This window comes from Oncorhynchus nerka, unplaced genomic scaffold, assembly GCF_034236695.1.
Source record: "Oncorhynchus nerka isolate Pitt River unplaced genomic scaffold, Oner_Uvic_2.0 unplaced_scaffold_1308, whole genome shotgun sequence".
Classification (NCBI taxonomy): Eukaryota; Metazoa; Chordata; class Actinopteri; order Salmoniformes; family Salmonidae; genus Oncorhynchus; species Oncorhynchus nerka.
In genome coordinates, this window is record NW_027040041.1 from 31,303 (window position 1) to 55,657 (window position 24,355).

The 24,355-nt window shown below is 43.3% G+C and overlaps 1 pseudogene; it reads right to left on the reverse strand.

The window, feature by feature from the left end:
* Positions 1–865: 865 nt before the first annotated feature.
* LOC135568952 (arf-GAP with dual PH domain-containing protein 1-like) overlaps positions 866–24,355 on the reverse strand; it is a 66,237-nt pseudogene continuing 42,747 nt past the window's right edge.

The window sequence follows — 24,355 nt, forward strand, 5'->3', positions numbered from 1 at the left end:
AGCACTGGCAGCACCATTGAAGGGTATGTAGTCAACTTGGTGGGACTTCGTATGAGTTAAGGAGGTCAACATAATTCTGGGCTCTCTTTCCAACTATATTGAACAAAAATATAAATGCAGCATGTAAAGTGTTGGTCCCATGTTTCATAAGCTGAAATAAAAGATCCCAGAAGCGTTCCATTTGCACAAAAAGCTTATTTCTCTCCAATTTTGTGCACACATTTGTTTACATCCCTGTTAGTGAGCATTTGTCAAGATAATCCATCCACCTGACAGGTGTGGCATATAAAGAAGATTGTTAAACAGCATGATCATTACACAGGTGCAGTTCTGTCACACAACACAATGGCACAGATGTCTCAGGTTTTAAGGGACCATGCAATTGGCAAGCTAACTGCAGGAACGTCCACCAGAGCTGTTGCCAGTGAACTGAATGTTAACTTGTCTATCGGGGTGGCAGGGTAGCCTAGTGGTTAGAGCATTGGACTAGTAACCGAAAGATTGCAAGTTCAAATCCTTGAGCTGACAAGGTACAAATCTGTGGTTCTGCCCCTGAACAGGCAGTTAACCCTCTGTTCCCAGGCCGTCATTGAAAATAAGAATTTGTTCTTAACTGACTTGCCTAGTTAAATAAAGGTAAATAAGACATCTCCAATGTTGTTTTAGAGAATTTGCCAGTATGTCCAACCAGCCTCACAACCACAGACCACGTTTAACCACGCCAGCCCAGGACCTCCACATCTGGCTTTTTCACCTACAGACGATGAAATGGAGGAGTATTTCTGTCTGTAATAAAGCACTTTTGTGGGGAAAAACAAATTCTGATTGGCTGGGCTCCCAAGTGGGTGGGCCTACGCCTCCTAGGACTCCCATGGCTGCGCCCCTGCTCAGGCGTGAAATCCATCGATTGGGGCCTAATTGATTTATTTCAATTGACTGATATGATCTGTAACTCTATAAAATTGTTGCATGTTGCGTTTATATTTTTGTTCATTTACAGTATATATGGGCAGGATTTGGGGTAAGGCAGAGTAGAGGAGTATGGCAACAGAACATTAACACCACCCTCTGTAGTCCTCTCTACCCCCTCTTTTACTGCTCTGTATGGTTTATCTTTAATTGTATATATATTTTTCATATTATGAGGAGAAGGATCCTATTTGTCTGTCTTCATCCAGGGATATGTCCAGCCTCCAGTCCAGCCTCCCTCTTTTTCCTTCTCCTCCTCCTCTCAGGGCTTGTGCTTAAAGTGGGCCTCCACTGCAGAGAGAGAGAGAGACTAAATCAGACAAGAAATCAACTGTGTAAAATAGAGTGGTTCAGATCTACATAAACTGTCATAGCCTCTACTGCCATGAACTCAGTGGAGGCATATAGCTATCAATTCACCAATCATCAGAAGGGCATCAAATGTATTGGTGAGAAATATCCACCAACAGAAGGTGATCAGGTTACTATTAGTATGCTGGAAACCTTACTCAACATATCACCCATAGTAAAAAAACAACACATATTATTCAACTAAGAGGCGGCAGGTAGCCTAGCGGTTAAGAGTGTTGGGCCAGTAGTCAAAAGGACGCTGGCTCGAATCCCCAGGCCGACTAGGGGAAAATCTGTCTATGTGCCCTTGAGCAAGGCACTTAACCCTCATTTCTCTTATAAGTCGCTCTGGATAAGATTGTCTGCTAAATGTAGAAAATGTATGAATTCCTTGGACAAATCCTGGGTAGAGCCATGCGAATGGTTACCTGCATATTCCTGGGGCAGCATAGGTCGATTCACCAAACCCTGAAAAGCAGCCATCCAATCCTGCTGCTCCTCCTCGGTCTCGCACGTAAACAGGAACTTCCTGTCGGGCGTTACTATGGTGATGCCAAACTGCCAGTGGTAGCCCTGGGTGGATGGGGAAGGCCGGGAGCACAATGTAGCTGTTCTCCTTACTACCAATGAACACCTCACCGCGCGCATAGGCATCCTCACAAAGAAACAGAGAGGAGAGGAGACTCAGTGTGTGTGTGTGTGTGTGTGTGTGTGTGTGTGTATGGGAACGTATTTAACTATACTTGTGGGGACCAGAAGTCTCCGCAAGAATAGTAAACAAACAAAAATTTGACCAATTGGGGACATTTAGTTAGAAATAGCATTTGACCATGGGTGAACTAAGGAGTTTAGGGTTAAGGTTGGAATTAGGTTTAGGTCCAGGGTTAGGAGCTATGGTTCGTTTTAGGGTTAGGTTAAGGGCAGAGGTTAGGTTTTTTGGTTAGGTTAAGGGTATGGGTTAAGGTTAAGTTTAGGGTTAGGGTTAGGGAAAATAGGAGTTTGAATGGGACTGAATTGTGTGTCCCTTAAAGGTTAGTTATACAAGACTGGGTCTGTGTTTACCTGTTACGTGTGTAATGTGTGCGCGTCTAAACAGCCACATTGTATATGAGGTCCAATAAATAATTTGGGTATGTTTGTTTGCATAATATGACATGCAAATAACATTAGTTCAGTACCACTGTACTATAAGTGCCACAATGCTAATTTTGGAGCCTGTTGAACCGTAAGCCCTAAATAAAGTGTTACTAATAGTACTGAAATGGTACAGCACCATCTCTTTCACCCATATGACATGGCACCTAATTTACCCACTGACTGTCTTACCAGAGGATCCTTGAAGTACATGAGTCTCCTGTCATCCATAGTGAACCATCTCTTCTTGAAGCCCTCTGTGTGCTGTAAGAGGGAAACAGGAGACCGAGGTTGAAGGAATTAAAGAGGCTGTACAGAAGTTCAGTTGCTAATGATTCACCTAAATGTATTGTCTTTCTGTTCAATGAGGTCATTCTCTTTAATGAAGAAACGTTGTTTACAACTGTGATAATGCACTATTATTGTACTCTCATAACTAATGGCGTTATTGGCTTACATACAGGATCACATACTGGAATACCAATACATTATCCACACAAGCAGTACAAGGCAAGCATTCAGCTCACAGGCCCAGCAAATATACTGTGGCTGAGGTTGTACATGGCCATTATTAATGCGGTAGGTTTGTGTGGTACAAATTAAACCCCATTCGCAGTGAAACCCGATGGGCTGAGAAAGTTAGAAGCATTAAGTGCTGTGACACAAAGTAACTAAAGTGTAAGTAACTAAAGTGTAGGTAACTAAAGTGTAAGTAACTAAAGTGTAAGTAACTGAAGTGTAAGTAACTGAAGTGTAAGTAACTAAAGTGTAAGTAACTAAAGTGTAAGTATTAAAAGACTTCACCTTTGGACCCGTCTTCTCCATGTAGCCTTCCTTGATGTAGTTTCGTGTCAGCTTTGGCACCAACTGGACGAATACATGAGAAGAAGGAGAAATGTTTTATTCTGTGACCATGTGATGGTGTGTAGTCAGTCCCAATTCCCGCCCTAACCCTTCCAAGTTTGCAGATCCATAAGGTATAAGCAATATGATGGAAGATACACCATTACACTGCTAATATCTATCAAGACCCTTGGGATATGCAAACATTGAAGGGTTAAGGCCAAGGAGAAGGGTTAGGGAGCAGAATTGAGCCAGCTGTATATAATACCTGTGTATACTAGAGAGGAAGGGACTGCGGGATTCATGAGAGAACAATAAGATAATGAGAGAGACTCACATCAGCGTGACGGGCCCCAGGGAAAGCGACCTGTAGGTAGTGAAATCTGGCTGCTCTGATGGCGTTGAACCAGTCCACCATTTCCTTAAAACACAACAGACATGCTAACATGATCTGGGTCCTGTTCAATGGGCTACCTACACTGAACACGACCCAATCTCCATACACACTGACACCCGATAGAGACTCTTTCCTGGCAATAATCCACCATTACTGTAAACAGTAGTCGACTTTGATTTCAGAGTATTTCCTACTGGGTTAACGGTGTATTTAAAGGCATGCAATTGCAATGTACAGTATGTCCTGCAGAGGAAATATACTCCTACTCAGCTGCCAGCCACTTCACAACACAAATACTCCTGACAGTCCACTCCTGGGTGGTGTTGTCCAGGAAACAGAAGAAAACGCTTTAAAACTGAGTGAACCAGGGAGGTACTTACTGAACTTGACCAATAAGAAATGCTCATTTATGTTTTCCGTTGAAAAATGTTTTGCTACAGTGTGCTGAACAAACATGACCTAGATGAATGTAATTTTGTGGGACTGGTGTGAATGCAAATGAACCATTCCGGAGCATGCAGATATCCAGAGCAAGTCAAGAGAATGTCATCTTGAACACGACCCTGAGCAATGCAGGTCAACAGTCCCATCATACTTGATATGGGACTGTTGACCTGCATTGCTCAGGGTCGTGTTCATTAGACACCAAACAAAAGAAAAACTCATTGGAACAGGGAGGGACTACTTCAACTCATCCAATAACAGACGTCATTTTCGTTTCTAGATCCAAATGTTATTTTTTATTCTGTTGTGCACCCTAATGAACATGGTCCAGGAGTCGACTGTACATTCCTGACTGTCTATTTGTGTCCAGCAGCAGCCAAGCGAACACCCAACGACCACACAACATTGCCTCAAATGTGTTCACCTCACCTTGCCATCCTTGTGGTAGACAAAGATGTTCCTAGTGCTGTTGTCCTTCAGATAGGTGACCTGCAGGCCGTGAGGCTGGCCGATCTTCCCAGGCTGGAAGGAGGCATTCAGGGTGTGAATCTTCATCAGAGCCTTGGGCTCTCTGGCCTGTACAGGGAGAGAAGGCAGGGGAGGGAGAGTATTCATCATCATCACTGTCATCATCATCATCATCATCACTGTCATCATCATCATCATCATCACCACCGTCGTCATCATCATCATCACCACCGTCATCATCACCATCATCATCATCATAACCACCACCACCATCATCATCATCACCACCAACATCATCACTACCACCATCATCATCATCATAACCACCACCATCATCATCATCACCACCAACATCATCACTACCACCATCATCATCATCATAACCACCACCATCATCATCACCACCAACATCATCACTACCACCATCATCATCATCATCATAACCACCACCATCATCATCAACACCAAAATCATCATCACTACCATCATCATCATCATAACCACCACCATCATCATCATCACCACCACCACCAGCATCATCATCACCACCATCATCATCATAACCACCATCACTACCACCACCATCATCATAACCACTATCATCATCATAACCACCACCATCATCATCATCACCACCATCATCATCATAACCACCATCATTATCACCACCACCATCATCATTATCACCACCACCATCATCATCACTACCACCATCATCATAACCACCACCATCATCATCACCACTACCACCATCATCACCACCACCACCATCATCATCATCATCATCACCACCACTACCACCATCATCACCATCATCACCTCCACCTTCATCATCACCACCACCATCATTATCACCACCACCATCATCATCATCATCACCACCCCCACCATCATCACCACCAACATCATCACTACCACCATCATCATCATCATAACCACCACCATCATCATCACCACCAACATCATCATCACTACCACCATCATCATCATAACCACCACCATCATCATCACCACCACCATCATCATCCTCACCACCATCATAACCACCATCATTATCACCACCACCACCACCACCACCACCATCATTATCACCACCACCGTCATCACCACCATCATCATTATCACCACCACCATCATCATCACTACCACCATCATCATCATCATAACCACCACCATCATCATCACCACCAACATCATCATCACTACCACCATCATCATCATCACCACCAACATCATCATCACTACCACCATCATCATCATCACCACCATCATAACCACCATCATTATCACCACCACCATCATCACCACCACCACCACCATCATTATCACCACCACCGTCATCACCACCATCATCATTATCACCACCACCATCATCATCACTACCACCATCATCATCATCATAACCACCACCATCTTCATCGTCATCACCACCACCACCACCATCATCACCACCACTACCACCACCACCACCACCATTATCACCACCACCGTCATCACCACCATCATCATTATCACCACCACCATCATCATCACTACCACCATCATCATCATAACCACCACCATCTACATCGTCATCACCACTACCACCATCATCACCACCACTACCACCACCACCATCACCTCCACCTTCATCATCACCACCACCATCATCATCACCCCCACCATCATCATCACCACCCCCACCATCATCACCACCATTCATCACCACTACCACCATCATCATCATCATCATTGTTCGGCTGCAGAACAATCAACTATGAGCTTCCTCTAGTAACTATAGTCACTAGCAAGGTTTACTATTTTATGTGGCTGAAGCCAGTGTTGTCCCCATCAGGCCTAGAATGTATGGGAGGTATGATGTTCACTGACACCCAGGTCTTCTTTTGGTGGAAAGTAGAGTATGTAGAATTTGTCCTGAACAACTGATTAAGGGTCAGATATTCTTTGCATTTGACTGATGGTTAAGGTAAGGATTGGGAATAGAGTAATCTGATCTGTGGTTAAGGTGAACTTGTATTTGAAGCAGGGACAGGGAGTGGCCAACGTTTATGGTGAGGTATGTGGTATCACACGTTACTGGAGTTAACATGCATCTTTTGTTGATATACAAAGTAGGAGACAATGTCACTATGTGGAACAGAACAACTGGGGAATGTGAGCAGATTAGAATCAGAAGTTTGAGACGATAACAGTGTACTATTGTCAGAGATAGTCAGGAGAAAGGAATGAAGAGGAGGAGGACGGGGAAAAGGATGAGAAATGAATGAGGAGGAAGAGGAAGAGAAAGAGGAGCGAGAGGAGGAAGGGGGTATGATAAATGGGAGATTTTGCATAACGATCTAAGCAATTATAATATGCCTGACATTTCCCAAGGTGTGTGTTATTTCAAGCAATTGCAGCTCAGGACCTTAGAGTGCATTTGGGATGAGACTCAGACACTCACAAATGCAAAGAGAGAGAAGAAGTCTGAGAGAGTGAGGGGGAGGAAGAGAGAGGGAGGGATATAGAGAGGGGAGACAGCGAGGGAAGTGAGAGAGAGAGAGAGAGAGAAAGAGATAGAGAAAGGGGGGAGAAAGAGAGAGATATACATAGCACTACACTCACATCATGCTTGTTGTAGTACTTCAGAGCACCATCCCGCTCTGACAGAATACATTTTCGACTCAGGAACTGTCCGTTATCTCGGCCCCGTTTCCATAGAAACCCCTCTCGGTACCCTGGAAGGAGAGGAGCCACAGGGGTCCCATTCCAAAGACAAAGGAGCAAAGGAGAGGAGGAGAGAGAAGGAGATGAGGAGAGAGAAGGAGATGAGGAGAGCGTAAAAGGGGGAGCCACAAAATAAAATAACAGGATTCAGTAGTGAAGCTTGGGTCCAGTAGAGCCTGTGTGTGTGTGTGTGTGTGTGTGTGTGTGTGTGTGTGTGTGTGTGTGTGTGTGTGTGTGTGTGTGTGTGTGTGTGTGTGTGTGTGTGTGTGTGTGTGTGTGTGTGTGTGTGTGTGTGTGTGTGTGTGAGGCTGGGTCAATGTGGTGATGTCTGTCGTATTGGCCTTTAGCTGGCATGAATAATTCACCTTGAATTGTCTCAGCAGAGATCAATGGCTTCTTCCAACATTACGATCAATGCTGAAATCAACACTCTGCCCTATTCAGCAGGCACACACACCATGGCTTTGTGCTCCCTGTCTGTTTCTGTCACTGGCCTCTCTGTCCTCACTAAGTCTCAGCCAACAGACAGAGACAACTAGGACTGTCACTGTCACTGCCCTGCACTGCCAACACACACACACACACACACACACACACACACACACACACACACGTGAATAGAGTATTAATATCAAACTATCAAATCCCATTAATCTGAAATGCACTAAAAGACAGACAACAGTTTGTAAGAATGAGACTGAAGACTGAATAGCAGAGTGACATTGCATCTCAGTTAATACTGCTGTGAAAGTGTTCCATTCTCCTTAAAGCCTACGCAGACTACGATTTTAGCTGTCTTATACCACCATTTTGCCGTCCCAGAACAATTGTCCACGTCGTGAGAACATTCTTAGGTTGCAAATTATTCTTATATCTTGGCTCGTTCAGTGTGACGGGGTCTACGGTCGGAAATCTTGGCTCGTTCAGTGTAACGGGGTCTACGGTCGGACATCTTGGCTCGTTCAGTGTGACAGGGTCTACGGTTGGACATCTTGGCTCCTTCAGTGTGACGGGGTCTACGGTCGGACATCTTGGCTCGTTCAGTGTGACAGGGTCTACGGTTGGACATCTTGGCTCCTTCAATGTGACGGGGTCTACGGTCGGACATCTTGGCTCGTTCAGTGTGACGGGGTCTACGGTCGGACATCTTGGCTCGTTCAGTGTGACGGGGTCTACGGTCGGACATCTTGGCTCGTTCAGTGTGACGGGGTCTACGGTCGGACATCTTGGCTCGTTCAGTGTGACGGGGTCTACGGTCGGACATCTTGGCTCGTTCAATGTGACGGGGTCTGATGTGGTCGTAGGCTATAACAAAGTTATGTCAGTGTCACAATTATTTCACCCTTTATCGTGTAGTGTGGCTGGTGGTACGAGCCAGTCCCGGTGACTGACCAATAGGAAGACGGCTGGCACTGAGTATGCACACAATAATACGATTATGGTGAATAGTCAGATTAATATAATAATTTGATGTTTACATGTTGTGAAGGAAGAAGGATGTCCCTAATACAGTTTTTCTCAGTCGCTTTGGTGCATTTCTTAGATCAAAAGTGCAATTCTTGAAACTACTTGTACAAATTTCAAATCATCTAGTCACTTGTGCACATCATTAAAGCAATTTCTTATTCCTTTAGAGCAAATTGCAATTGATAATGTACAAGTGTCAGCTTTTTTCCACATTATCAATTGCTCATGTCATGTTGATCAAAATGTAGTAGATGGTTCTCTGTTGAATAGTCTTACCAATCAAAACATCTAGGCATTAGTTCCTTGCATAAGCCATTACATGCAAAATTGTTGAACTATTTGTCATAAACTGTCAAGCATAGTTTTACACATTTCTATTAGACCTTTTGTACAAAAACGTGAATTGATGAATCGTGCAGGTGAAATTGACCCTCACTCATGAAGGAATGTAAAGTGTTAGTTCAACCAACAATCAATCAGTTGTCTACATTTCTCAAAGGTGCATCTCATGAAGAATCAATTGGCAAGCATATATAGACAGACCAAAAACACAGAGTTGCAATTTTCCAATAATGGATGGACCAGGAAATGAACAGGGTCAACAGCCAAGAGGAGGAGGAAGAAGAGGAGCAAGGATGCATGGTGGAAGGCAAAACAGAGGAAGAGGCAGAAGAGGACATAGGCTCCACCTGGCACAGCCAGAAGAGGACTGGCCACCCTCATAGCCTGGTTCCTCTCTAGGTTTATAATCTCCACCTGGCACAGCCAGAAGAGGACTGGCCACCCTCATAGCCTGGTGGAAGGTGGAAGGAACATGCAATATATGTACATGTTATGTCACTCTTCCTTACCAAAACAAATTCAACTGTGTGTTCTGGGATATAGTGTATAATGGAGTTGGAATCAAGTTAACCCTCCCACATGCAGAAGACGGGGTCGGAATATCATCGGTCACAGAGCTACTGTGGATTTGCCAGGCCAACGGGAGGAAATATCACCATGTGTGCTGCTATTTCGGAGCATGGTGTCCTAACCCATATCCCCTTATAGGGCCATACAACACCCAGCATCTACTCAACTTTTTTAGAGACTCTTCTACAGGGCTCTCATCCCTGATGATGAGAGGGTCTGTTTAGAGAGGATTTGCCAAAGTATGTGGTCATTTGTGATAATGTGAGTTTCCATCGATCAAACATAAGGCAATGGTTTGTGACCCACCCGAGGATGCTCATAAAATTCCTCCCACCTTATTCACCATTCCTTAAGCAAATTGAGGAGTTATTTTCAGCATGGAGGTGGAAGGTGTACGATCGTTAGCCACACACACAGATGACCCTGCTGGCTGCAATGGATGCAGCATGTGAGGACATCACAGTAGACGCCTGCAGAGGATGGATAAGGCATTCCAAAAGATTCTTTCCACGTTGCATTGGAAGGGAAAATATCCGGTGTGATGTGGATGAGAATATGTGGGCCGACAGACAGGAACGTCTGGATGTGTAGAGACAGTGCTGCGGGAAAAGTTGTGCCTTAGTGGTGGTTTCCGGTGTTTCTTTCTAATTTAGTTTTTTTTCCTTTGTGCCTCTTGGGTTGTCCAGTCTCTTTCAATCAATAACCCACATACAGTAATAAGTAAATAGCACTGTTAAAATTGATATATGCCATAGAAGTGCAGCCTTGTGCATTTTCAATACAGTAGCTGTCATCCAAACTGTAGCCTAAGTTTACATCAGGTAATACTGTCAGAGTACACAGTTACATTGACAACATGCCTAAACATTTTGACGACCTTGTTCGTGAACAATGACTCAATGACTTATCATTCTGATGACACTGACATGATCATTGGCATGAATATTTACTTTTGAGAGATGTACTAAGGATTTTTAGTGACTGACTAGCTTTAGAAACATATCTATTGTATATTGCAGTTTGTACAAATTGTTCTGAGAAATGCACTTATTATTTTGCACATGTTAGGGATGATGTGAAAAATGCACCAAAGCGACTGAGAAAAACTGTAATATTGTTTATAAACACATCTGAAATCAAAATAAACATTGTACTACAGCGACCATGTTATTTGGGGAAGCCTGTTTGATTCTGAGTTTGAACATGTAGAGTTAGTATGTGAAAACTGTTTCTAAGATCATACTTTCAGTTTACTCACACATAAGCATAGAGAGGCTTGCACTGCTGGTGCTGGCACATGTGCAGATCAAACACACCACTGCAGTTTAAATAGTCAACGTCGGCTGATGTCATCAATCACAGAACTGAAGCAAATCATACAATCTGGCCAGGTTGATATCAAGGGAAACGTGCTGGAAGTAAGAAACACAAGTACTGCCTTTATTCTTCCATCCCTCCCTCCCTCTCTTCCTTACTTACTCCATCCCTACCTCCCCCTTCTTTCCTCCCTCTCTCCATCCCCCACCTCTTTCTCTCCATCCCTACCTCCCCCTTCTTTCCTCCCTCTCCCATCCCCCACCTCTTTCTCTCCATCCCTACCTCCCCCTTCTTTCCTCCCTCTCTCCATCCCCCACCTCTTTCTCTCCATCCCTCCCTCCCTCTCTTCCTTACTTACTCCATCCCTACCTCCCCCTTCTTTCCTCCCTCTCTCCATCCCCCACCTCTTTCTCTCCATCCCTACCTCCCCCTTCTTCCTCCCTCTCTCCATCCCCCACCTCTTTCTCTCCATCCCTACCTCCCCTTCTTTCCTCCCTCTCTCCATCCCCCACCTCTTTCTATCCATCCCTACCTCCCCCTTCTTTCCTCCCTCTCTCCATCCCCCACCTCTTTCTCTCCATCCCTACCTCCCCTTCTTTCCTCCCTCTCTCCATCCCCCACCTCTTTCTCTCCATCCCTACCTCCCCTTCTTTCCTCCCTCTCTCCATCCCCCACCTCTTCCTCTCCATCCCTACCTACCCCTTCTTTCCTCCCTCTCCATCCCCCACCTCTTTCTCTCCATCCCTCCCTCCCCTTCTTTCCTCCCTCTCTCCATCCCCCACCTCTTTCTCCATCCCTCCCTCCCCCTCTGCTTGGTGTAGTGATGAAGTCATCATGCTCTGAGAGAGAGAGAGAGAGAGAGAGAGAGAGAGAGAGAGAGAGAGAGAGAGAGAGAGAGAGAGAGAGAGAGAGCGCGAGAGAGAGAGAGAGAGAACGGTGGATAGAGGGAAAAGGAGAAAATACGAGAGAGTGAAATAAAGATTAAGAGGAAACAGAGAGGAACAGAGAGACATATGCAGAGATAGATAGATAGATAGATAGATAGATAGATAGATAGATAGATAGAAACAGAGAGAGGAACAGAGAAGCAGAGACAGAGAGAGAGAGAGGGGGAGGTAGACAGAGAGCTAGATAGATAGATAAATAGAGAGAGATCGAGAGAGAGTAACTGAGAGACAGCTAGATAGATAGATAAACAGAGAGACAGATAGAGAGCGAGAGATCGATAAACCCAGAACACGCCCGCCACTCAGCCACTGGCACAATCCTGGTACAGCCATATCACTCTCTATAGTACCATTAGTGCTAACAGAGATCAGAGCTGACAGACTCCAGGTCAGATCTAACACCAGAGTCAGCTGAGACAAGAACCAGAGTGAGTCACTGGGAGTAGGAGTGTGAGTGACCATGTTAAAGAGGTTTTGCTGACTTCCCCGGAGTCAGATTAACTTGTGGATATCATTTTTACATATCTGCATCCAGTATGAAGGAAGTTATTTTGGTGAGGTATTTTTGCGAGCCAATGCTAACTGGCGTTAGCACAAAGACTGACATGCTCCCCAGAGTCCAGCTTCATCCACGAGTTCATCTGACTCAGGAAGTCAGCAAAATCCAAACTATCCCTTTAAGTTTGATTCCTCTTTGGCAGCAAAGAGGACAGAGACACTCATCAGAGAGATAATGATGATGAACGACTACATGATGACTGACTGACTGACCGACTGACATTGACTAACCGACTGACCGACTGTGTGTGTGTGTTTGTGTGTGTGTTGCTGAGGCTGGGTCAAGGTGGTAATCTGTGTCATGACTTTGGCCTGGGGGATAGGTTTATGACAGTCATAAATACCTCTTTCCTCCTTTTTCCTCTTCTACCCTACTGATGTTTCATTTGCAAAACCCTTGGTTAACATAGAGATTCTGGGAACATCAGAAGGTGGGGGGAAATGAACTATATTCTGTAATCTGACCAATTGAACATATGCTGTGGTACTTAATGAATATGATGTCAGTTCGGTTGTCATCTGAGACATTCTCATCAATGATAAGATGACAAACTCTACAGTGGAGTTATCAGATTCACATTGAATTGTTGTTCAATTTAAATGTTTGAATATTAAATTATTTGTGATGAAATGCGATTTTAGCTTTTAAAATGTGAGATTTGGGTTTTCATAAAATAGGCTCTGCTCAATCAGTGGCACGCCCTGTGAAGGGACATGGGATATAAAACTTTTCAAACACGCCTCTTCTCCTTCCTATATAAGCCCTTGATGACAATATAACCTCCTGTTCCGAGGATGTAGGACGACGGTCCTATGACAGAATGGTTCAGCTAATAACTACAGAACGAAGCCAACATCAGCGTGAGCTTTGGTTGCGAATGATATGAACTTTGAACTTTTATTCAATACAGAAGTGATACCTCCTAGCCGTTGAGTTAGCAACAGCAGATGCAACGAGGGTTAGGAAGGAACAGACAGAGTATTCCGTCTATCACCCAACGACGTTACAACAACGTATCCAATTGACAACCAGAGACATTCTTCAAAGGACTCGGTGGGCAACACGGCCTCCCATCTACCACCAACCTACCAAGCGCAGCTCAGAGTAAATATTTATTGCATTTTCCTTTTTCCAAATGGGCGGTCATTTAGAATGCATAAGATACTGTATTTACGATAGCACAGCTTCTTCCCTTTGTTCCTCAGTCTTCCCGCTCTTTCACTCAAACCCAGCCCATTTTCCTTTGTGTAACAAGCTGTCATATCTGTTCCGCCCGCTAGGACGTTTTCCTTTATGACGTAATTTGGAATCAAGTTATGATTTAATTATGTGTATGTGTAATTCTGTGTGATTAGTTAGGTATTTAGTAAATAAATAATTAAACCCAATTTTGTATTGCTGATTCAACTTGTGAGCCAGGGTTCGTGCAGATAACCAAGAATTTACCACTTTCAGATGAGACTGAATTAAGATGACGATTAATATTGACTGCTATTGATGTAAAATATCACTAGGTCTTTAAGAGTTTATTCGGAAGATAACAGCTCTATAAATATTATTTTGTTATGCCCGACACTCTAGTTAATTACATTTACATGATTAGCTCAATCAGGTAATATTAATTACGGAGAAATTATTTTATAGAATAGCATGTCATATCATCTAATCCGGCATAGCCAAAGACATGACATCTGTTTGCCCCCAAAAAATATTGTAATAAGTAGATGATTACTGCTTGGATTACTTTTAAATTCAGAAAGGATATTTGTGAAAAAAAATACATCACACCATTCTGTTTTCTTAATGGTTTTTCAATTCAGCATTGAAAAAAAGGCTAAGTTTCAGTTTGTTCCACCTGAGTGAGTCTCACCACAAGTCAGAGACCGATATGATGACACACCAAATGTGTTTGATGGATCCTTTTTGTCTTCTTCTAATGCCTCTTAAGGGTAAAGTAATCCAAAAGTAACTGAAAATAATCTGATTTATGTGACTGAGTTTGGGTAATCCAAAAGTTACGTTACTGATTACAATTTTGAACAGGTAACTAGTAACTAACGGATTACATTTAGAAACTACCCAACCCTGTTAGCACATTTCTGTCTCGCTTTCTGCATCACAGAGGGGTTTAGTAGAGGAAAGGACAACAATGTGGCGGTCGCTGAAGCGAGATGACAAGGCGGCACAAGGCTTATCTTATTACCGTTTCCAGGTAACAGCTCTTCACTGCTCATGTGGTCCTGAGATAACATGATGTAGGCATAGCATTGATGAATCCACAGGAATGGAAAGAAGCACGAGAAAAAACTCACAGTCAAATCTCTCAAAGTTGAATGGCCTTTGATATTATTTTAATGGATTTCCAGGAAAGAGAGGAATGTTGAGATCTCTTTTTCTTTCTTTGTTCTCTCTCTTTTCCCACTCACTATTTATCTCTTTCTTTCTTTCTTTTCACTACTGATCAGCTGTGTGTGTGTGTGTGTGTGTGTGTGTGTGTGTGTGTGTGTGTGTGTGTGTGTGTGTGTGTGTGTGTGTATGTGTGTGTGTGTGTGTGTGTGTGTGTGTGTGTGTGTGTGTGTGTGTGTGTGTGTGTGTGTGTGTGTGTGTGTGTGTGTGTGTGTGTGTGTGTGCATGCGTGCTTGTTTGTATGCATATGTGCATGTGTTTGTGTGTGTACTCAGTCTTACCTGCAGAGTAAGACTCCTGTCTCTCCACACACACAAACTCCTTCCTCTCGTATTTGGCTCTGATCCACTGTTCCCGAAGGAGCCTGCAGAAACACTTGGTGTTTGTTTACTATATTTACTGTGTTTATGCTTGAAAAGATTCACTGTCAATAAAGTCTGATTAACCAACATGGATGACAGATCAGGGTTTGCAACGGAACACAAAAAGGAGTATTTCTTATTGAATCAGTCCAGATAGTTACTCCCTGTTTCAGTCCGTTTGGTGCCTAATGAACACAACCCTGGAGTTCTCATCCAGTGAGTGTATAATGGTGTACTTATCTTGTAAATATTATAAATACTATATTGCTTCTCTGTCCTGTCAAATAATATTTCCCTCACTATCTCTCTCTCTTCTCCCTGTCTGTCTTATCAGTAATATGTCTTAAAATGCACACAATATGAACAAACATAAACGTATAACGCCTGAGACTGTGTGTGTTTGTTTGCTCTGTCTCTCTCTCTCTTGTGTATTCTACTCTTTCTAGTCTCTCTACCACACCTCATCAATCCTCCTCTCCTCTCATGTATTCTACTCTTTCTAGTCTCTCTACCACAAGCTCATCAATCCTCCTCTCTTCTCTCTTATCGCTCTACTGTATTGCGTGTGGTTGCCTCTCACCTCTAAAAATACCTTCCCACATCTCCCCAGCAGTAAAAGCCCTGTGTAGCAGCTTAAAATATTATTGGTGATTGTGTTGTTATTGATATCACTGGGGACCATTCACTGGTTGAATCAACATTATTTCCACGTCATTTCAACCCCCAAAATATGTGTGATTGAATCAATGTGGTGAAAACAAGTTAGATTTGAAAATAAATCTAAATCCAATGACATTTTGAAATGTTTTTCTGATTTGACATTGAATTCACGTTAGTTGACAACTCAACCAAATGTAAATCAAAACTAGACGTTGAACTAACGTCTGTGCCCAGTGGGACTGTTATCCCCCAGGAGAACCAGGCTGAGGACTCCATTTAGAAGGGTACTGTCAACACTTGGGCCATTATCTTACATCCGGTAGCGTCTCTCCTACACTCGTAGGACAGCCTACACAGCAAGCGGAATACTCGAGCGATATGACGTAAGACAATGACTGCACTGTGGCTGCATTCCAAACTGTTGCCTTTCCTCTGGCCTCGGCCAGTGATGACTAAACATTGCACACCTGAAAGGAGGAACCTGTGTAGGTAACCAACATCTGGTAATGGTTCTACCTCCTAGACTCTAAGTGGAGCTTCCTCCATATGACTATAACCAATTTAGTCTTTGAGAGGTTGTCATTTTACTGGTGTGCCAATGAGATGACCACAAGCTTAAAGTTGGTCATGTTTGGTGAAGTTTGGTAAGCCAGGACATTAGACATTTGTTCATGTTGGTTAAAAATCTAGCCTTTGTATTGTGTTATGTTACAGTGTTTAGAGGGACAGTGAGTGGAGCGGTCACTCAGACAGAGGGTGACCCAGCTGAGCGACCTGAATCATGGCATGAAGGGGTGGGTGGTTAAGGCCAGAGGTCTATGTGTGTTGGACGGTAGTAGGGCCAGGGACCAAGACACTTACTGGCAGTCTGTGTGTGTTGGACGGTAGTAGAAAACAGGCACCTTCTGTTCATATTTGGCTTTAGCAGCATTGTTTCCGTTGGACGCCATGAACTACAATCACAGAGAGAAAGAGATGTTCCATTGACACATACACTCATGCATACATGCACATACATATACACTGTGCTGGCATGCACAGATCAATACCAAGCCTTGACACCTCCCCCTTATCTCTAACCTCCCACCCCTTTTTCTCTCATTCTGCCTTCCTTTAGTTCATTTAGTCTCCATCTCCCTTCTTTCCCTTCCTCCATCAATTACCTGCCAGAATTAGGGCTGAGAGGCTGCCCACACAACACTGCCCCCCATACACACACACACACCACACAAACACACCACACCACACAAACACACCACACCACACAAACACACAAACACAAACACAGAACCAATAGCAAACTCAACTCTCTACCTCTGCATCACTCCATGGATCCAACAGGACAGACTCACCTCTACCTCTGCATCACTCCATGGATCCAACAGGACAGACTCACCTCTACCTCTGCATCACTCCATGGATCCAACAGGACAGACTCACCTTTACCTCTGCATCACTCCATGGATCCAACAGGACAGACTCACCTCTACCTCTGCATCACTCCATGGATCCAACAGGACAGACTCACCTCTACCTCTGCATCACTCCATGGATCCAACAGGACAGACTCACCTCTACCTCTGCATCACTCCATGGATCCAACAGGACAGACTCACCTCTACCTCTGCATCACTCCATGGATCCAACAGGACAGACTCACCTCTACCTCTGCATCACTCCATGGATCCAACAGGACAGACTCACCTCTACCTCTGCATCACTCCATGGGTCCAGCAGGACAGACTTGACTTTGCTGATCTGGGAGATGTTTCTATGGAGACCAGCAGCTCTGACACACAAACACACCCAGGGTGTAGGACGCCCACTCCGGGTCTGAAAACACACACACACACACACACACACACACACACACACACACACACACACACACAGAGAGAGAAGACATGCATACACACACACACAAAACACACACAGAAACACCCTTAGCAACAATAACAGTACTACACCGACAGCAACAATGACAGTACCACACCGACAGCAACAATGACAGTACCACACCGACAGCAACAACACAGTACTACACATGAGGAAGTTCATTTCAAGGCTGCCTCAGACTAACAGAGACAGAACAGGCTACCACTACCATGACATGGTTACCACAGACCTCTAGACTGATATCTTTAAGGTCCAAAGCAGACGTTTTTATTTAAATATCAAAGCATTTCTGGGGAACTTTAAAGTACCTTACTGTAATTGTTTTCAATTAAAATCGTCAAAAGGAACCAAAATAGCTTCTTAACAAAGAGCAATTTCACAAACAAGAGTTTTGCTCAGACTGTCTGGGAGTGGTCTGAGTGGAGAGGGGAAAACTAACTCTTATTGGCAGAAACTCTCTTTCTTATTGGTCTAACTAATTGTGATGTCACCAGGCAGGCCAAAACTCCATCCCACCAAAACCTCCTAAAATTTCAGCTGGTCTTTTCAAACAGCTCTAACACTAAAAGGGCATTATCATCATTTTAATTGAAGTATTATCTACACTATCTTCATAGTAAATAAATAAGTACAACACTGCTACAAGAAGAAGCATTTATTGGTTGAGAAGATAATATGTTGAAAGCTTGAGATTTGTTGAATAAATTGTTACTGTCATACAGTGACAAAGATAGTTTGTATGAAAAAGAGGGAGGACAGACAGACAGACAGACAGACAGACAGACAGACAGACAGACAGACAGACAGACAGACAGACAGACAGACAGACAGACAGACAGACAGACAGACAGACAGACAGACAGACAGACAGACAGACAGACAGACCTAGATTTCAAACAAATTGAGCTAATAGGGTAAAGGAACCCCAGCTCATTTCCAGAGTGGTGACGCATGGCTTCATAGTATCCGCTGGTCATGAATCAGACCATTAGCACTCCCTGTCAGAGTGTCTGGCTAAACGTCTGCTATTACGAGACTGTCCTCCTGTGGGGGCTGGTGTGGGGAGGGTGGTTTCTCCTATCTGTCTGATAATTGTGGGGGAAGGGGGGGGAACAGGAGGGGTGGTTGAGTCTATCAGACACCACGGAGTCTCACCTTGAGTCATCGTTATGGGGTAGCGTTTCCCACAGACACTATCTATAGAGGCCTATGACCCCCTGGAAAGCATACTGCTCTGCTGTAACAAGATATGGTATAACTTCCTGTAAGTATTTGTCCTAAAAAGACTCTGATGTGGCTCAGTATGTTTGCATGAAATGTAGCTTTAATACAAGGGAGCCAAGAAAGAGTGATGTGAAGCACATTCTAGCGTCATTCTAGGCCTTTAGGGCCTATATTCTGTTTTACAGTCGGTCCCCAACATCAGCACAGGTCGCAGTAAATTCAACCTAAACTGGAAAAGGCAGAGCCTGTGGTCAAAACATGACGAAAGCAACAGAAGACTAGAAGAATGTGGTATATGTAATTTCCTGCATGAGCTCTCTAGCTTTGCCTAAGTACATTGTTTGTAGACTGTATGTCTGATCAGCATTGTTGTGTGAGATGCTTTTATTCTGTTTTGGTTTCAGTGGCTGCTGTTTATGACTGGGCCATAGAACTAGTGCAAGTCGTTTTCTATGGAGGATGCAGTCATTGTATATAACTCATGTAACTCAGCCAAACAGCACACCAGAGTATAACCATTAGAGACATTGATATCCTTAAGTAGCCTGCCACTGCTCTGTTGCACTTAGATATACATCTACTAATTAAAGAGATAGTGGGGGATATACAGTACATCTCCCAATTAAAGGGATAGTGCAAGATGATCATAACCCTGCAAAAAAGATGAGTCACACAGTGAGTAGATTTATGTCTATGGTAAATTCCACAGAGAAAAAATATTACATAAAAATATTGAGAGATAGCAGAGGAACAACTGGCAAGAGACAGATAATAGGAAAAGGAAATGGAGAAGGCATTAAGTGAAAGTGAGAGAAAGAGAGACACAGAGAGAGAAAGAGAGGGAGAGACAGAGAGAGAGAGAGGAGAGAGAGAGAGAGAGAGATACAGAGAAAGAGAGAGAGAGAAAGAGAGAGACAGCGAGAGATAGAGAAAGAGAGAGAGAGATAGAGTGAGCTAGAGAGAGAGAGAGAGAGACAGAGAGAGAGAAAGAGAGAGAGAGAGAGCAAGAGAGAGACAGTGAGAGATAGAGAAAGAGAGAGACAGATAGAGTGAGCTAGAGAGAGACAGAGAGAGAGAGAGAGAAAGAGAGAGAGAGCAAGAGAGAGACAGAGAAAGAGAGAGAGAGAGAGAGTGAGAGAGAGACAGAGAGAGAGAGAGAGAGAGAGAGAGAGACCTTCATGGCTGTGAGGTCTGGGGTCTGCTCACTAACCAAGAATTCACAAAATGGGACAAACACCAAATTGAGACTCGGCATGCAGAATCCTGAAAAAATATCCTCAGTGTACAACGTAGAACACCAAATAATGCATGCAGATGCGATACCCGCTACTGATCAAAATCCAGAAAAGAGACGTTAAATTCTAAAACCACCTAAAAGGAAGTGATTCCCAAACCTTCCATAACAAAGCCATCACCTACAGAGAGATGAACCTGGAGAAGAGCCCCCTAAGCAAGCTGGTCCTGGGACTCTGTTCACAAACACAAACAGACCCCACAGAGCCCCAGGATAGCAACACTATTAGACCCAACCAAATCACGAGAAAACAAAAATATAATTACTTGACACACAACTAGAATGCTATTTGGCTCTAAACATACAGTACACAGTGGCAGAATACCTGACCACTGTGACTGACACAAAATTAAGGAAATCTTTGACTATGTACAGACTCAGTGAGGATAGCCTTGCTATTGAGAAAGGCCGCTGAAGGCAGACCTGGCTCTCAAGAGAAGACAGGCTATATACACACTGCCCATAAAGTGAGGTAGGAACTGCCAAATGTATGACCATGGGAGACACATATTCCCTCAGATTACACAGACCCACAAAGAATTTGAAAACAAATCCAATTTTGATAAACTCCCATATCTATTGGGTGAAATACCACAGTGTGCCATCACAGCAGAAAGATTTGTGACCTGTTGCCACAAGAAAAGGGCAACCAGTGAAGAACAAACACCATTGTGTCACGACTTTAACCAAAGTCGGCTCCTCTCCTTGTTCGGGCGGCGATCGGCGGTCGGCGTCACCGGCTTTCTAGCCATCGCGCTCCATTTTTCATTGTTCCATTTGTTTTGTCTTGTTCCCGCACAACTGGTTTACATTCCCTAATCACATTGTATATATATATTCCTCTGTTGTTTTTGTTACATGTTCAGGCTGGTTGTTTCCCCCCTGGGTATTATTGTGTAACCCATAGGAGGTTGGATTATTGCGTTTGTTTTGTGACGCTATTTTGCGCATTTCTCTTTTGCTTTTTGGCTGGAGGTTTGATGCTGTTGTGTCCGTTTGTTGTGCTTCTGCCCAAATAAAGTCTGATCACAACTCTCTGCTCTCCTGCACCTGACTTCAACACCAGTAGCGCATACGCTGACACATTGTAAATACAACCTATATTTATGTTTATTTATTTGACCTTTTGTACTTTAACACTTTGCACATCATTACAACACTGTATATAGACATAATATGACATTTGAAATGTCTTTATTCTTTTGGAACTTTTGGAAGTGTAATGTTTACTGTTATTTTTATTGTTTATTTCACTTTTGTTTATTATCTATTTCACTGCTTTTGGCAATGGAAAATTATATGTTTCCCGTGCCAATAGAGCCCTTACATTGAAATTGAATTGAGAGAGAGACAGAGAGAGTGAGAGAAAGAGAGATACAGAGAGACAGACAGACACACACAGAGAGAGAGAGACAGAGAGAGTGAGTGAGAGAAAGAGAGAGAGAGACAGACACAGAGAGAGAGAGAGACAGAGAGAGGGAGTGAGAGAAAGAGAGAGATACATAGAGAAAGAGAGACAGACAGACACACACAGAGAGAGAGAGACAGAGAGACAGAGAGAAAGAGAGACAGACACAGAGAGAGAGAGAGACAGAGAGAGTGAGAGAAAGAGAGACAGACAGACACACACAGAGAGAGAGAGACAGAGAGAGTGAGTGAGAGAAAGAGAGAGATACAGAGAGACAGAGAAAGAGAGACAGACACAGAGAGAGAGAGACAGAGAGAGTGAGTGAGAGAAAGAGAGAGATACAGAGAGAAAGAGACAGACAGACACACACAGAGAGAGAGGCCATAAAGAGAGGCATTGTCTGTTAGACCTTCCAACCTTCACATCTTCCTGTTATTACATTATTTTCTCATCTTCTCATTCTCATTAGTAAAAAACAACCCCATCCCCCCACACTTGATTACTGTTCTTACTGATTGTCCTGTTTGTGGCAATCTTGAAATATTATGTTTAATTATGTTTTTATTGATATTGTTAATTAATAATTTCCAAAGTACTCTTTGGCAATATGTACATTGATATGTCATGCCAATAAAGCAATAGAAAATTGAGAGAGAAAGAGAGAGAACGCAGTGTGATGACAGAATCTACTTGGCATGGTTCCAAATGATATTGCACATTTACAGTTACAATTATGAGTGTACAGTATGACATGGTTTATCTCAACTAACCATCTCTTCTCTCAATTACAGAAAGTAATGGCACAAACCCATACAATACACTCAGTACACCAGCCATGCTGTGAGATGAGACAGACAGACAGACAGACAGACAGACAGACAGACAGACAGACAGACAGACAGACAGACAGACAGACAGACAGACAGACAGACAGACAGACAGACAGACAGACAGACAGACAGAAGCAGTGAAGTGAGTTTAAAAAGAAACTGACACTGCAGGCAATGTTTTTCAGTATCAGTTTGCTCATACTAACAGCTTTGAAATACACATAGGCTGTTTAGAGAGACATTTACTTAGCCAACAATGGGTGACTGACACTTTCATGTGTCCCAGAATTTCCAAATGAGAAGCTATCTGTTGTATCTTTTGTTTAAAATCTAGTAAAAAATAACACTGACATCATCCCTGATCCTAACCACCCAAAACGATGGAAGAATGAAATTAATAAAGAAGAGATACAACCCAAGAGGCCTTCACAGTCCCTGTACTGACCAGATACTGCTACTAGCAGAGAAACATCGGAATCAATTCTACCTTGTAGATACTCTATTTCTTTCAAAAGCCAAGCAGGACAAGACATAACTGTGAACTCTGTGAACTCGGCACCAGAGATGAGCTCATAGGTGAGTCACCATGGAACGTGTGGGGTGTGCTCAGCACTCAGCCTTGGGTTATGCTCATTAGGGTATGTAACAAAAAAAAACGTTTTACATTATGCAACGGAGCAAAAATAAATTGAGCTTCTTATTGGACAATTCAGGCAATCTGTCCCTGTTTCAGTCTGTTTTTCTTCCATTTGGTGCCTAATGAACACAACCCTGGAGTATCTATGTCTCCATGCAGAGCAGACTGGCTCCACAGGCTAAACTGGCCCTCTGATCCGCATCATTGATAGCACAGCACTCCTGATGAAATATTAGTGTCTCTTGGCATTGGCCTTATGAAATAGCAGGTGGCATTTGCAGGATTTAAAAGATTACAGTGTTCTACTACCTGATGAGGCCCATGAAAAATATAAAAAAGCACTTTACAGTTAAGTATGACATACTGTGTCTCGTCCTTTCATATCACTGACATCTTGTAAGAACGGGAAGCTATATTCCAAATTTTCTTATCAAATCAAATTGTATTGATCACATACACATGGTGAGCAGATGTTATTGCTAGTGTAGCGAAATGCTTGTGGGACTAGAAGCGAGGCAGCCATCTCAAACAAAACACATTGCAGGTCCTCTTACATTCTCCCAATAAACACTTGATACGGAAGAAGGAGGCAGCCAGACTTCCTGAGGAATCTAAATGATCCATAAGGAGAGTTAAATGATTTAATGATGGAAAACAGTAGATTTTATGATACGGAAGAAGGAGGCAGCCAGACTTCCTGAGGAATCTAAATGATCCATAAGGAGAGTTAAATGATTTAATGATGGAAAACAGTAGATTTTATGTTGACTGGATCCTCTTAAGTCTTTTCAAAATCCAGGCAGTTGCTATTCATTGGGCATATGAATTACTACGCTGAAAATAAACATCACTATTTGACTTCGAGCCTTGACTTGTATAGCATTTGCATGGATCAAGGTTAATGGCAGGGCACGTCCACTTGAATGAGTCATAGCATTAAGAAATCATAAATAATCTGTAACGTACTTCCTGGTCAGAGGACTCAATAAAAGCTTATGGAGACTGTATTATAACCTACATTATGATTAGATGCAGGTCTCACTCTGTTGAGGTAGATACAGCTATAGACTGGCATTGGTCAGATGGGCAGTGTGCCAGGAAGAGAGAGAGAGAGCCGGGGAACA